General features: G+C 48.9%; 1 pseudogene; it reads right to left on the reverse strand.

Annotated features, from left to right (window-relative positions):
• Positions 1 to 7,677: 7,677 nt before the first annotated feature.
• On the reverse strand, positions 7,678 to 11,890 carry LOC127316236 (cysteine-rich receptor-like protein kinase 25; annotated as a pseudogene).
• Positions 11,891 to 16,777: the final 4,887 nt, after the last annotated feature.

Genomic DNA, 16,777 nt, shown 5'->3' on the forward strand with positions numbered 1-16,777 from the left:
TGAATCTATTCTTCACTCTTTGTATTGGTCAACCTTGTATCTTCTCATGCTCTATCATACTATCTTGATCGATGATCTTGATGCCAATACACAAGGTGTATCTTTATCTTCATGTCATCCATACTTGAATCCAACACATGAAATACAAGTAGTACCTATGAAATATTTCTTCATATAAACTCAATGAAAACATTAGTCCATAGAGGTTGTCATTAATTACAAAAAGCACACATAGAGGCAATATACCCTTACACCTGCAACAGGAAAAAAAAATCACAATTGTAACCTAACTTACAACTCGTAAGTGACAAACCACGATGCAAATCCAATGATGTGTTCCTTCCGTACAAAAATAAGGGTCCGTTTAGCTTGGTGTAAGTCAAACTTGATAAATTTGACCAACTCTATATAAGAAAATACTAGCAGCACTTATGATGCTCAATTGTTATCACTAAATCCATCTTAAAATATATTTCATAATATATTAATTTAATGTTATATATGTTGTTAATTTTTGTAAAAAATTTATCAAATTTGATTTTGTTTTTACTTAAGAGTAGAGCCAAAGATACGGAGTGAGGGAGCAGAACTCAAGTGAGAGGGCTAAGTTATTAGTTCCCAAAGAATCAGCAGAACCGTAAGTTTGCGGGTACCTCTACCTAGGTAGAGACCTACCTTCGCGAAGAAAAACTTTGTTCCGCACAACGTACGTATGGTTGACACGTTCGCTCGCACGAGTAGAGCAGCTCTAGTACTTACATCCACACGCGTACAACTGTGTACATCTGGCCGCGCGCGTACAACTGCGTATGTCCGACTGCGTGCGTACAACTACATGTAGAGCACGAGTACAACACCTGAGTATATAGACGAGCGAGTATTATCACGCACATGAACAAGTACATGTACAGTTGCGAACATGAGACATGTACAGTCGTGCACACGAGTAAGTACAGTCGCGCACACGAACGAGTACATCTACAGTCGCACACACGAGACAAGTACAGTTACGCACATGAATAAGTACAGTCACGTACACAAACGAGTACAGGTACAGTCGCGCACACGAACCGAGTACAAGTACAGTCTACAAGAACACGTACAAGTACAGTCACACACACGAGTAAGTACATTCGCGCACACGAACGAGTACAGTCGCGCACACAAGTAAAGGGAAAATGCAACATTACTTATCAGTTAATGCACGAATACAGTTACATACACACCACGAGTACAACCATAGTAATATATGAAGTACGAAAAAATGACTGAAAACCTATTAACATGTGATCTAGTTTTGAAGATCATGAGGAGAGGGGTACACAAGTGGAAACGGCTCGTAATTTGAACTTACGATTCTCAAGATATTTCATTTTGAAAAAACGAGTCTAGATAAAAAAACTGACACAACCCGCCTCCCCGCTGTCTTCTCTCTTCTATCTCATTCCCATCTTTCCAGTGTGGAGACCACTCTCCAAAAATTTTCTAGCACCACATCATGCAGAGCGAGTTATCTTTCCTTCCGGGCTTTTTCTAATGATTTCGTAAGTTTGCAGTAGGTGTCACACCCGGCACTCCGGTAGTCGTTTTTATTTTGAACTGCACTCCGATAGAAGTTTTGTATGGCCAGCACGGCCCACGGCCCACGACCTGTGTTTCTCTCAGAATTTCTCTATCTGTCGCTCGTTCCACTCAGCAGAAGCGATGTGACAAGCTCACAAGCGCAGTGGCGCTGAAGCAACCTCCGGCGGCTGTCCCTCATGGATCTGGTGGGTGGCCAGCTACAGCAGCGAGGGGCGACGTCCCCGGGAGGCCGATTCGGCGGCGAGATCGAGGCGGCCTTGAGGCATTGCGTCTTTCCTGCTTCCTCGCCCGAAGGTGACACACAGGCAGGGGCGGACCTAGAGCATAAATTACCCGGTGTCCTCTAAGTGATCATTCATAATTTTGTAGTCTATGTTGGGGTGTCACACACACTAAATACATGCACTATGTAGAAGAAAATGGGTTCTGACCCGGTGTCCTGTGACCCATGTTGCATGAACGTAGGTCCGCCCCTGCACACAGGTAGCCCGCGATTTCGTTATACAAAATAGGTACTCCTGAAAATACTTCAATAGTAGGCACGCGCAAGAAATAGGCCAATTCGGCAGCTTTTTTTTTTCAGAGTTCTCGTGCCCCCCGTTCATCAAGGGCTCCGCCCGGTTCACAGGGCTGTTGGCCTACCAAGCAAGCACTTGCCCGCTGCTCTTATTGGTCTTTCTCTTAATGGTTTCTGTTGACAGTAGTACAGTACCCTACTGCAATCGAATCGATCCATCTTTTGAGGTTAAGTATCTTGAGGGATTTCGTTGTGGGGTGGGTTGAACGGCCACGGCGAATCGATTCTGTGCATATGGCAAATAGCCGTTTGATCAGGCCAAAGGCATCCTAGACACCACACTGCGGATGCTTATGCTAATGCTTTTAGTACACAAGCTTTTCTATGGCTGGATGAATAATATACCATGCATCGCCCGGTCGGTGAGAATTTACATTTTTGCATAAGGAGATACTCCAACCTAGAATTTACTGTCCTTGGTAGTTCATTATTCATGACACAAAGTTGTTACTACTAGTAACAAAGGCATTTTCATATGATTCAGCATTACAGTATGCACAATAATTGGTCATCGGTTTACTGTTTCAACATGAGTAGATTCTCTTCCTCTCATGCCACTTTTGTTGAGATATATATCTTGTATATCCGGATGTGTATCCTCTGTAGTTATTGTATAGCGATACATATCTTTGTATTTACTTTTGGGCCCGCCTCCTTCCTTGTATAGTCGAGGACGTGGCCTATATATGTACCGTCATATGCATCCGAGCAATACATCGAGCATTGTATCTCTCTCTACATGGTATCAGACACCTCCTAGATCCTAAACCCTAGCCGCGCGCCGCCTCTCTCCCTCTCTAGCCGCGCGCCGCACCCCTCCACCCCTAAACCCTAGCAGCGCCGCCTCTCTTCCCTCTCTAGCCGCGCGCCGCCTCCCCTTCCCCATCATGTCAACCCCTAGCTCCAACCCCTTCGCCGACTCCTCCAACCCCGACCCCGGCCAGCTCCGCGCCGTTGCCATCACCGTCAAGCTGTCCACCACCGCCGCCAACTACCTCGCCTGGAAGACGTACTTCTACCTCCTCTTCCGCGAGTACAACCTGCGCGATCACATCGACGGCACCGCCGACCTCCTCGCCTGCGACGCCGACTGGCTGGCCATCGACGCCACCATCATCCGCTGGCTCTTCCTCACCGTCTCGCCGGACATCTTCAAGACCGTCGTTCGGGAAGGCGATGCTGCCCGCACGGTGTGGGGAAAGATCAACGGCCTCTTCACCAATAACAAGCTCCAACGTGTTGTCTTTTTGCAGCAGGAATTCTTCGGCACACCCCAGGGCGATCAAACCTTGGACGCCTACTGCCTGCGCCTCAAGGCCATCTCCGACGACGAGCTCCAGGACCTTGGGTTCCGGATTGGCGATGAGCTCCTCCTCTCCACCCTCACCGCCGGCCTCAACGAGGACCTCGGCAACGCCGCCTCCAACCTCACCCTCATGACCAACCCTACGTTCGAGCGGGCGGTCGACTACCTCCGGCTGGAGGAACGGCGGCTGAAGGGTGTGCGCACCCGGGCGGTTCACACCGCTCTCCGGGCCAGCGACAACAGCGTTCTTCCTCATGGCGGAGGAGCTCCACTGGCGCCCACCCCCGCCCCTCCACAACCTGCGCCTCAGCCGCAACAACACCAAGGAGGAGGGGGCGGTGGCCGTGGCCGTGGTGGTGGTCGTGGCGGTGGCAACAACGGCGGCCCCGGCATCGCCGGTCCGCGCCCTGGGTACTCACACCCCACTCCGCCGTGGGCGGGCGGACACAACCCCTGGACGGGGGTCGTGCACGCCTACACCATGCCCGTTTCGCGCCCCCCCGTCCCCGGCACCGTCGGCCCCCGCTCGCCGACGCACCAGGCCTTCATCGCCGCGCCACCGCAGGCTCCCGCCGGCCCTGCCCTACGGCGGCATGATGCCGCCGGCCCCGACGGCCCACTGGGACCCCACGCTGTACACCGCCCTTCAGCACACCCCCTTGTCGGGCGCCTACTCTGGCGGTGGCGACTGGTTCATGGACACCGGAGCCTCCGCACACATGGCTGCTCACCCGGGTAACCTTTCCACTTCATCTCCGACATCCACTTCCTCTCGCATCATCGTCGGTAACGGTGCTGGTCTTCCCATCTCTCATATTGGCTCCACTCCTTTTCCTTCTAACTCTACACCATTGTCTCTTAATAATGTCTTAGTTTCACCACAACTTGTTCAGAACCTAGTTTCCGTCAAAACTCTCTCTCGTGATAACTCAGTAACTGTGGAATTTGACGAGTTTGGTTTTTTCTGTAAAGGACGCCCGTACCCGGATGGTTTTGCACCGCTGTGAGAGTCCCGGCGACCTGTACCCCGTTCAGCCGTCTCCCTCCACTCACGCTGCACCTCGGGCGCTCTCTGCCGGCGTCGACCTTTGGCACGCTCGTCTTGGCCATCCCAGCTCCACCTCGCTCCATCAAATAATGAGAGGCTTTTCTTTTTCATGTAATAAAATGGCGGCTCACTCATGTGACGCCTGCCGACTAGGCAAACATGTTCGGCTTCCTTTTAGCACTTCATCCACAGTTGCATCTTTTCCCTTTCAATTACTTCATAGTGATGTATGGACGTCCCCTATACCGAGTCATTCTGGTTTTCTTTATTATCTTGTTATTCTCGATGATTTTTCTCACTTTGTCTGGACTTTTCCTCTTCGTAAGAAATCTGACGTCGCCTCGACACTCACCGCCTTTTATTCTTATGTGTCTACGCAGTTCGGTCGTCCCATCCTCGCCCTCCAAACTGACAACGGCAAGGAGTTCGACAACACCACCATCCGCACCCTCCTCTCCACCCACGGCACCATCTTTCGCCTAACCTGCCCATACACCTCCCAGCAGAACGGCCGCGTCGAGCGCGTCCTACGCACTCTAAATGACTGCGTCCGTACCCTCTTGTTCCACGCCTACATGCCCCCCCAGTTCTGGCCGGACGCCCGCTCCACCGCCACCCTCCTAGTCAACCTCCGCCCGTGTCGCCCTCGCTGGAATTACACACCCCATAACCTCCTGTTTGGCCCACTCCCTTCATACGACGGCCTCCGCATTTTTGGTTGTCGTTGTTTCCCTAGCACCGCTGCCACCACCCCTCATAAACTCGCACCTCGCTCCATTCCGTGTGTATTTCTCGGTTACCCGGCTAACACCAAAGGCTACCGTTGCTATGATCCGGTCTCTCATCGCGTCATCACGTCCCGACACGTGTACTTTGATGAGCACTGTTTTCCATTTGCGCATGAACAGGTGAGGACTTCTCCTCCCGCGACTGACAGTCCGCGGCGTCGCGGCTCTACCTTGGTGGAGGTTACTGGCTCGGCAGCGCCCCCGCGCGCTCCCTCTACTCCAGCTGCGACGCCTCCCGTGACGCCCTCGAGCACTGCCTCGGGCTCACACGTGGCGCCCTCGAGCCCCGCCTCGGGCGCCGCTGCCTCGCCCCCGACACCGCCCGCGTCGCCCTCGAGCACTGCCTCGGGCACCGCCGTGTCATCTGCGCCCTCTACCGCGTCGCCCTCGAGCCCCAGCTCGGGCGATGCCTCGCCTCCGGCTCCGCCTCCGCCTCCTCCGCCGCCGGCGACGGGCCCCCTCACGCGCACCCGTGCGGGGATTCGCGTCCCGAGCACGTGGTACCCCTCGGACGAGTATGTCTGCAGCGCGTCGACTTCCGCGCCTTCACCAGCCACACCGTCGCCCCTGCCCGCCTCTGCCCGGGCTGCTCTCCGCGACCCACAGTGGTTTGCGGCCATGCATGACGAGTTCGACGCCCTGCAGCGGAACCAGACATGGACGCTTGTTCCCCGCCCCCCTCACCCCAACATCATCACCGGGAAGTGGGTCTTCAAGCACAAGTTCCATCCGGACAGTACTCTCGACCGCCACAAGGCGCGGTGGGTGGTTCGTGGTTTTCGCCAGCGCGCCGGCGTCGACTTCACCGACACCTTCGCCCCGGTTGTCAAGCCCGGGACGATCCGCACTGTTCTTCAGCTCGCGGTCTCCCGTGCATGGCCCGTGCATCAGATGGACGTCTCCAACGCTTTTCTTCACGGCCATCTAGAGGAACAGGTCTTCTGCCAGCAGCCCACTGGTTTCGTCGACAGCGCCCACCCCGACCATGTGTGCCTGCTCTCGCGCTTGTTATACGGGCTCAAGCAGGCCCCACGCGCCTGGTACCAGCGCATCGCAGCGTTTCTTCACCAACTCGGCTTCCGCTCCACCCGCTCCGATGCATCGCAGTTCGTGTACAACAACGGCGCCACCACCGCGTACCTGCTGCTCTACGTCGACGACATCATCTTAACGGCCAGCTCCACGGACCTCCTGCGACAGCTCGCGCTGAGTTTGCCCTCAAGGACTTGGGGCCTCTGCACTACTTCCTCGGCATCGAGGTCGTACGTCGCACCGACGGCTTCTTCCTTCATCAGCGCAAGTATGCCCATGAGCTACTGGACCGCGCCGGTATGCTTAATTGCAAACCCGCGGCCACACCGGTCGACACGAAGTTCAAGCTCTCCGCCACAGACGGTTCCTTGGCCACAGATGCGTCATCTTATCGCTCCATCGTCGGTGCCCTGCAGTACCTCACCTTGACTCGCCCCGAGCTGCAGTATGCTGTTCAGCAGGTGTGCCTTCACATGCACGCTCCGCGGGATCCTCATTGGGCTGCGGTCAAGCGGATCCTCCACTACATTCGTGGTACCATGGACTTCGGTCTCTCTCTCCACGCTTCCACCGCCACGGACATCGTCGCCTACTCGGACGCCGATTGGGCCGGCTGCCCAGACACGCGTCGCTCCACGTCTGGCTATTGCGTCTACTTCGGACCTTCGCTCATTTCCTGGTCGTCTAAGGGACAGCCCACGGTCTCTCGCTCCAGCGCCGAAGCGGAGTACCGGGCTGTTGCTAACGCGGTTGCTGAGGTCTCTTGGCTGCGGCAACTCCTCGTTGAGCTCTCATGTCCTGTCGCCAAAGCCACCGTGGTCTACTGCGACAACGTCTCCGCCGTCTACCTCTCCGCCAACCCGGTCCACCATCGCCGCACCAAGCATATTGAGCTGGACATCCATTTTGTTCGGGAACAGGTGGCCCTTGGACACATTCGAGTTCTTCATGTGCCCACCTCCCAACAATTTGCGGATATCATGACAAAGGGTCTTCCTACAGCATCTTTTGAGGAGTTCCGGTCCAGTCTATGCGTTCGACCAGGCGACGCTTCGACTGCGGGGGGTGTTGAGATACATATCTTGTATATCCGGATGTGTATCCTCTGTAGTTATTGTATAGCGATACATATCTTTGTATTTACTTTTGGGCCCGCCTCCTTCCTTGTATAGTCGAGGACGTGGCCTATATATGTACCGCCATATGCATCCGAGCAATACATCGAGCATTGTATCTCTCTCGACAACTTTTAACCAAAGGTATGTGTATGTTCAGTGTTAAAACGGGAGGAACCATTAAGGAAAGCAATAGTATAAACCACAGCATACAGAATGATAAGAAACTATCTTCCCTGTAGAGCTGACATTGTCACATCATTAGCACTGGGTGGCTCTTCCTCCGTTACCCTTATGTGGAAATACGCTGGGTGCTTAGGTTCAGTCAGTGTTATACTTTCGCTGCTTAGCATAGCAACCAAACTTGCTGTAGTAGGTCTATCAACCGCATTCTCTTGTACACACAACAATGCGATGTTGATACACCTCATCATCTCCAATCCATGAAGCTCCGAAACTATCGATTCATCGACAAACTCGAGCCATCTTTCCTCTTTCCACAACTTCCATGCCTTGCAGGGTTTAGACCAATATTTAAAATAGCCGGCTACGGGATATAGCCGCGGCCTCCCAAAACAGCTATAGCCCGGCTATAGCCGGCTATTTAAGGACTTTGACACCTTTTGGCGGGCTAATGCAGTTAGCCGCACCATGCGGAAAAAGCTATAGTGGGCTATAGCCCGGCTATATCCGGCTATTTTAAACTATGGTTTAGACATATATTAAATAAAGGCAATTAGATAACAAAATGAATTTACATATTGAATACAGACAATACTTACATATCCAAGAAGGTTGAAGAAGTCCCCAAATTGATGGAAACATGAGTTTCTTTTTCCACTTGTAATCTCAAGAATTAGCACACCAAAGCTGAATACATCGGATTTTATCGAGAAGAGACCCTCTGAAGCATACTCGGGAGCCATATACCCGCTGAAAATATAGGAAAAATAACGAACTTCTATCTCATACTTGTGGTATTTGATTGACTCATAGTATCATTATGATGGACTAACTCTAAGAAGAACTTACTATGTTCCAGCAATCCTTTTTGTGTTCCCTTCAGTATCGTTTGAGCTGAATATTTTGGCAAGCCCAAAATCTGATATTTTAGGATTCATTTCACTGTCCAAAAGAATATTGCTTGCTTTAAGATCTCTATGTATGACACGTAGCCGAGAGTGTTTATGCAAATATAGAAGCCCTTGCGCTATCCCTTCGATAACCGCTTTCCTTCTATTCCAGTTCAATAGAGCTCTTTTACTTTCATCTGCACAATACTCCACATGAGTTAATAGATATATATTAGAGAGGAGGGGTGTGTGTGTGTGTGCTTGTGGTGGTCATGGATTGCTTCAGCAGGCAGAGTTAACACATAGTCACAACAGGATACTGCGAGAAGTAATACCAAAAATAAAGAAGTCCAAGCTCTTATTTGTCAAGTATTCATAGATCAATATTTTCTCCTCTCCTTGAGAGCAACATCCCAATAGCCTAACCAAATTTGTGTGCTGGAGCTTGGCTATGAGCTGGACTTCATTCTTGAACTCTGTGAAACCTTGGCCAGATTGTGAAGCAAGTCTCTTGATTGCTATCTCCAAACCTTTCGGAAGCTGGCCCTATGGGATGGAGGTTTAAAAGAGCTTGATCAGTGATATCATTTCGCTAAATTTAATTTTTTCACATATCTTCTAACTACTCAGGTTTATAATAGAAGTTACATTTATGAAATCAACAGGGTCCAAGAAATTTAGCTATTGATGCAAGATGGGTTCCTCTTTGTTTTATTTGTGGACACGCGTACCTTGTATACTGGGCCAAAACCACCTTGCCCCAATTTATTTTCTTCTGAAAAGTTACTTGTAGCATCTGATAGTTGCGAAAAGTAAAAAAACGTGAACTCTGAACTCCTTATTCCCCAGAATAGGTCATCATCTTCCTCTGAGCTCACTTTTCCTAAGTGAAGAAATGAGGCTCTATATAAATATAATCCTTCCGCGTAATGGTGATGAAAAGTATGGCCTGAGAGATGTACGAGTACAGTAGCATGTCTGCAACTAACCTTTCATGTGCCTTTTGATCAGTCCAAACCAAATGATGAGGCAGAGAAATGATGCTAGTAGAAGCACAACCGTGGTAATGCTCAAAACCTTTATTATATGCCCTAAAAGATCTCATACAAGTATAGGTCGTAAGTTAATTGGACAATCCAATTACACAATAAATTTTGTACTTATGTGTTCAGAAATGTTGCAACATATAGTAGAATGTAACATCGCAAAAGTTCAGTTATCAAGAATAAAATCTGAAACCTGTTGTTATTAAACTTGAACTTTTGAATCCAGTAACTTGAGCCCCATGGTTATATCCCAAGCACTTCTCAGCAGACTCAGGCGAAGATACAGTAGACATCGTGTAGCTGACTCAGGCAGGATACAGTAGACATGTAGGTGTAGCATCACTTATGTATGCCAACACCTTGCCATGTTATCAGCTTAAGTAGTTTTTTTTTCGAAAATTGTGAAAACAAAAATAAAAACTAAAAATGAAACCTTATAGAAAGTTTGAAAATGTGCAATAGGGGGGAAATCAGGAAATGGACAAGGCATCTGGCAGCGTGCAAATATTTCTCCAGATATTTTTTATTTTTCACTTATTGTTCTCTGTTTTCTTACTTATGCTACTGTGATGGAAATTTGCTGGCATGTCTAAGTAAGCCATCTATCTTTTGAGTCAGCTCGAAACCACTTGGAATATGGCCAATGGAGTAAAGCAAACGAATTCAACAGTTCAAAGTCCAGAAAACCAGTTCTGAGTTTTTCTTCAAGTTTTGAGAAATATTCTGACATATATAATATAATCCAAGTTTGCATCATGTGAAGGTTGTTGGATTCAAGCATTGATCAATGTGTAGCAGTCGCACCAGATGAATTAATTCTCTGCTTTGAAGTCATCAAATTCATTTTTTGCCATTAGATTTAATTAGATCTATGTCCTAAGGTGCTCTACCCATATCTCTATACTTACATAACACTGCACGCTCTTCCTGCACTAACCCTACTCGTCAACTGGACATTTTCGTATATTCCAGCAAGAATTGTAGAATTCCAAGTCTTTCGGACTTTGCGCAAATTTTGACAACTAGAATCTATGATAATTGTCCTCGCCAAATTGATGAGATAAAATGTGTGGTTGCTGGATTGATACTATGTATGTATCTCCTTGCCTAAAATTTCTTGTGAAATTATTACAACCACTTCTAAGTTGTATCTACTCTATATGTTAGGTATCTAGTTCCACTAAAGTAAGTTTGATAATTTTATTTAACTTGGTGCTCGAGTCTGAGTGTCTGAGAGGACCCATTTGAAATGCGACTTGGCATTGTATGGATACTGCACTATAGTCAATTTTAGTGTAATAAAGATATATATTGTAGGAATAATATCAATAGACAAACATATATATAGATATAGTGAAAATGCTCTTTACAACAACAATAACAACCTAATTTTGTGGAAAGAAAGAACATATTTATTTGCTTACTCTTATGATTCTGGCTGCTCACGGCAACTGGCTTATTCTTATCTTTCTGCTTGGGCACACCAACTGGCCCTGGTGCCAGCGTGGGTGCCGTCATGTTTGGTGTTGGATCAACAGAAGTTAACCAGGTGATTTGCTGCGTGGGTTGGCCCTCGTAGAACTGATACGTGCTGTACCTAAAATTACACCACACTCCAGCAATCCATTCACTACGTCGCTGGTAGAAGAAACTCTTTGCTGCCCACCTGATATTGTCGAGGCAATCCCAGCAATGTTTGGGTAGTAGGTCCAGATTGCACTGTGCCTGAGAGTAGAACAATGGGAATGTGCTGTTGACATCCATGCGGCCTGTGGCGTACCTTGTCGTCGAGTTGTACGCCGCCTGCTTGGCTGTCTCTCGAAGCAGCACCTTGATGTTGTCATCAATGCTGATGTCGGTGTACTTGGCAGCCACCTCGGTAGAAATGCTGAGATCCGTATTGTCTAGGAATACCAGTAATCGGTCAGACACAACATTGGAGTTGTATATAAGGTCCTCGGTTGAGATGTGGACGATGCAGTCGTCATACAAGACATGCCCGCCCATTCTGGGTCCGCACAACACTGCCAAACATAGTCGAACGCTGTTGTGATGCAGCCATGGCAGGCAGGGGCCATACCGTCGCCGCGGCATATTGCGATGCCATAAATGCGGTCTATGTCGGTTCCGACGAATCCCTCGGCAAGAAGGGTTCCTGTGGATGAGGCTTTCCTGGATAGCATGGTGGATAGGAGCTCAAAGTGTGCTTTGTAGGTGCTATTGTTAATGTAGGAGTCGCCGCTGAGGCAGAGCTGCACCAGTGGTATTTTGGAGGCGACAGATTGCTTGAAGCCAATGATGAGTAGTATGAGGATGATCATGGCTCTGGCAGGTAATTCAGTCCTGCCTCTCCATCAGCTTCGTGGTTATCAGTATCATTTCGAAAACTTGTCCAGCTTATAGTCTGATTGCTTGCTTGATTAGTGATTAACTGACAACATCAGCTTGCAGGCCGTGCAATCAAATTACATGGAAATACAATACTGCAGCCGTCCAGGCATCAGCCCGTGTAATCAAATTAGCTGGAGTACAAGTGATGTAAGACAGGGGGAAACAAAATGTACAAAAACAATAAATCTAGTTTGAATGTTTCAGTCAAAGGAGAAGAGGTCTTCTTGCGACCTTGAGGGAGCTGCGAATTTACTTCGTTAAGTTGATTATGACAGTTCCGTAAGCTATGTAATTCATAATTTCTCTAAGTTTCACTAATGCTGGCATTTATCGAGACATTGAAAATCCGGAAGTTCGTAAGCTAAGCGTAGCAGTCTGTAAACTGAGCTTGACATCTCAGAATTTGTAAACTAAGTTTTTTTTTTGAGAGTACGCCCAAAAGCGTACCTTATCTTTATAGAAGGTAGAGGTTTGAATACAAGAAGGCTACCACCCGTAGCACGAACTTCACACCACCGACAAAACAACAAAGACACGAAAGAACCTATCCTAGGCTAAACGACAAAACTGCGTCTCGACCGACGCTAGAAACCACCGAGGAACAACACCTCCAAAAGAGCTCTCCTAGTCGACGCACCATGAAAGGAGAACATGGCGGAACTCGGTCGGCCCCGAGAAGGCACCGTCTTGGAGTTGCCAACTATGGCGTACATAGCGCTCCTGCAGCCAGCCTCAGACCGCGGGGAGCACCGGAGGAAAGCACCAAGACCGTCACGCCGTGTCTCCAAACACGAAACTCCCAACAGAGAAATGACGTCGAGGACGCCGCCATCGTGCCGATCCGAAGGACCTAGGCTTTCGCCCGGAGACAGCAACCAAAACAGGCAAGAGCGTGGGAGACACCGACACACCCAGCGACGCCTCCAATGAGGGACACGACACCCGCAGGCGCCGTCGCCGCCGGCCCAACAAGTCAGGAAGGTCTTTCGAACGTGTTGTCGCTCAACTCCACGCCTCCTAGCTTTGGGGTAATCCTTTCCATGGAGAAACACACCGCCGCCACCGCAGCTCCTCGACATCATCATTGCAAAAAGCCGTGGTCTCCGGCACGATGGCACGAACCACCAGCTCCAGCCTCCACAAGAACACGCAGCATACTCCCAACCACCTCCGGCAAGAGCCAGGCCGTCTTCGGCGCACCCACTCCAGGCACAACCAACGGACAACCCGGCCCCAAAGAACTCAGATCTGGCCAGAGAGGCCCAGATCGGGCTCGCCTCGACCTCCATCTTCCACGCCGGTGCAACCAGGAGGCATCAACGCTCGCCCACAGCACGGAGGCAGACGGCCGACGCACCAGGGCACTCCTCCCTGGCCAGGCGTCCTCCACGCCACCGTCCCCAAGACCGGAGCTTGCGCCTCCGCATCCGGCCACCTCGCCGCGCCACGCCGACACCACCGGGGAACCAGGCGCTCGTCCCCAGCACAGGAGCGGCGGTCGATGCACCAGGGCACTCCACCCTGGCCACGCATCCTCCGCACCGCCTCCCATGAGATGGGCACCAGCGCCGCTGCCACCCGGCCGCCCCGCCGCGCCCTCCCTCTCCCCTCCTTGCTGCTTGCCCGGTTGAGGAAAAAAGCTCATCGTCGGCTCCGCCGTGCGTCGGCGACGACCTCCGGGAACCACGCCGCCGACAGCTCCACTCCACCCGCGCCGCCCCGGAGACGTCTCCTCCCGCGCGAGAGGAACCCGTCGAGGGCGCGCCGACCCTGTCTGCCGCCTTAGTCGGCCGGAGGGAGTAGATCGGGGCCTTTTTTTTAGGGTTGGTGGCGGCGTGGAGCGGCCCGCGCGAGCCGCCCGAGCGCGTGTCTTTTCTCCTACTTAAACTAAGTTTAATATCCCAGAGTTTGTAAACTAAACATAGATGTGTAATCTTTTACTGTTTCGATTGTTTGTTTGTTTGCTCGCTTCTACTAAACTCTGCTGATCATCCCTGTAACAATATTTTGGGTTTCTTAAGAGGCTGGTGTCCTCGGCGAAAGAGACACAACATGAGGTGTCAGTTGAAGCTCAATGGAGAGAATATAATAGCATCTGCAGCTGCATCACCCAACCGACTCAAAAAACAAAGCCCAATCAGTTGTTTAGGAGACATTGCAGCCTGCTGTCGCGTTGCATTTTTTTTCCCGATAAAAGAAATATATTAATATCAAAAGATACCAATTACATCCAGCCTCTGCAACAAAATATCACCCTAATGGCACTACGGATGCACACAGCCAAAAAAAAAAAGAAAACTAAGAAATAAAAGTCCCGCTACAGTATCTCGCGCCTAACAATAGCAATACATCCACCGCAAAGATAACACCTGAAATACAGACTCTCCAAAAACGACGCCTTCAAGAAGGGAACAGTGCTCTAACACCGTCGTCGCCCGATCAAAGATCTTAGGTTTTCACCCTGAAGATAGTCCCCGCTCTCAAAACAATGCCTCCAACAATGTCATTGGCAGGCACAACCAGTTAAGGCCAGACCTTGGGTTTTCACCCTGAAAGGTAGGACTCTGAACTTCACCTGTGTTGTCGCCCCCACTTTCATACCGCTGCTGTGAAGCCCGGAACACAAAGCCAGTTCCATCTCACCACCAAGATCCGACCACCATTGCTCTTCCACCAATCTTGACTTTCATGACCTTCTCCGCCAGCACCATGGAAAGAAAACAAGCTCCATGATATTAACAACCAACAGAGCTTCGAAGCGCTCCCTCTGAAATCAAACGGTCAGATAAAACATGGGTGCGCTCGACCGAAAACACCCAATCCAGCAATCTTCAGGCATTGATCGCACAATGAATTTCGCCGGCAGGACCTTCCGGAACACGACAATCCAGCAAGCTCGGTGGGAAGAAGCTTCCGAACGATCTTCACTTGGCGCGAGAGAAACCCCAGGACTGCCACCTTTATTAGGCAGAACGGCAGGCCCCCTCGCCGCCACCCGCCGGCAACCTGCTCCGCCGCAGACGCCGCACTCTACCAGCGGCCAAGAGGCAGCAAAGAGAACATCGATGACCAAGCAGGGTCGACCCCAACCAGAACCGGCCGAACCATGCAACGAAGAAGACCGGATAGGCAGCACGGGAATCTGGGGCTTGTTCCCCAAACAACTTTTTAACGGAATTTAAATCAAATAGAATCGCCGCTTTCAAAAGTAGAGTTCAAAGTTCCTGCCATCAGATTGCCACGTAGGCTGGATAGATATTTTTTTGAAATGGGGAAAATGACCCAGCCTCTGCATCGAAACGATGCATACAACCTTTATTACTTTATTAAAAAAGTCTCCAATTCACTTTATTACAACCTTATTACATTCATGCATCACTCAAGGTCGAAACATGTATCAACCATTAAAAAGAGATAAGAAAAAAAAACGCCGGAGAATCAACATGGTGTGATCCTGCGATCAAGCTGTCAGTCGCACCGGCTGAATAAATCCAGAGCGACGGTCTCCAAACGGCTGCACCCAAAATTCATGTCCTGGCGTTGCTCCTCCGGGTGGATACATAACCACTTACGCGTCGAGTGGATAGCAAGAGGGGTGACCTGTAAAAAAGAAGTATTTTTTGACTTGTTAAAAATATAATCATTTCAGATATGCCATATTGCCCATAAAAGAGCGCAAATACCAACTCTTATTTGGATTTTGACTCTCTTATCTAATCCGTATAGCCAATTTCCGAATAGATTGGTAATATTCTTGGGTGGCAATATTCCAAAAGACATATGAATAATTCTCCAATCTTAGCAAGCGGCAATCAAAAAACAAGTGTTGAATTGTTTCATCTTTGTCACAAAAAAACACGTTTAACTACCTTGCCATTTCCTCTTGATCAGGTTATCTTTTGTGAGAATAACTTTGCGATGTAAGAACCACATGAAAATTCTGATTTTTTGTGGAACTTTGAGTTTCCAAATATATTTACGAATATACGTAGTATGCCCATTTAACATGTCAAGATACATGGACTTAACTGTATCTACGGTTAAGTTCCAAATAAAAACATCCTCATCAGTGGAGAGGTTTACATTAACTAGTCGACCTAGCAAATGCAACCATTTTGTCCACTTATATTCAGTAAGGTTTCTTCTAAAAGCTGTATTTATAGGAAACCCGGATAAGACATTTGCAACTAAGACATTTTTATGTTGCATAATATTGTATAGAGAGGGATATTGCTGGATAGAAAAATATAGAACCAAATGACAAATAAATGTAAAGTACGGGATTATCTCCCACGTCGACGGTGGCTCGAGCTCATCCATAACACTAGTAGAAAACATATCTTTCGTTACGCCCCTTTAGTCCCGGCCGTAGTCCCGGCCGGGACTAAATGTCTGGCCACTTCGCCTCGAATTCGCCCACGCGTACGACACCCTTTGGTCCCCAGTTAGTTAGGAACCTTTAGGAACCGGGGCTCTAGGCTTTAGGGGAAATTAAAAAATTTGAATTTCAACTTTTTATGCAAAAAAGTTTAGAAAAAGTTAAAACGGTTTTTCTGATTGCGTACGACGTTGAAAAAAATGTATAGTATATCAAAAAGATCGTGGAAAAAAGTTACATCCGGATTCACCGGGGATTATCCGGTTAGCAAATTTTTAGATCTTCAAAATTCCAAAGGGAAATACGAAAGCAGGAAGATTTTAGTTTTTGCTAGAAATTCAGGATTTTATATTTTTTAAATTTTAAATTAATAATTGAATCCTGCATAAAGATTACTGTTACTTAACCATAAAGGAGGTTAGGAAATTTTTAGATTTTC

Source organism: Lolium perenne, chromosome 7, assembly GCF_019359855.2.
Source record: "Lolium perenne isolate Kyuss_39 chromosome 7, Kyuss_2.0, whole genome shotgun sequence".
NCBI classification, from domain to species: Eukaryota; Viridiplantae; Streptophyta; class Magnoliopsida; order Poales; family Poaceae; genus Lolium; species Lolium perenne.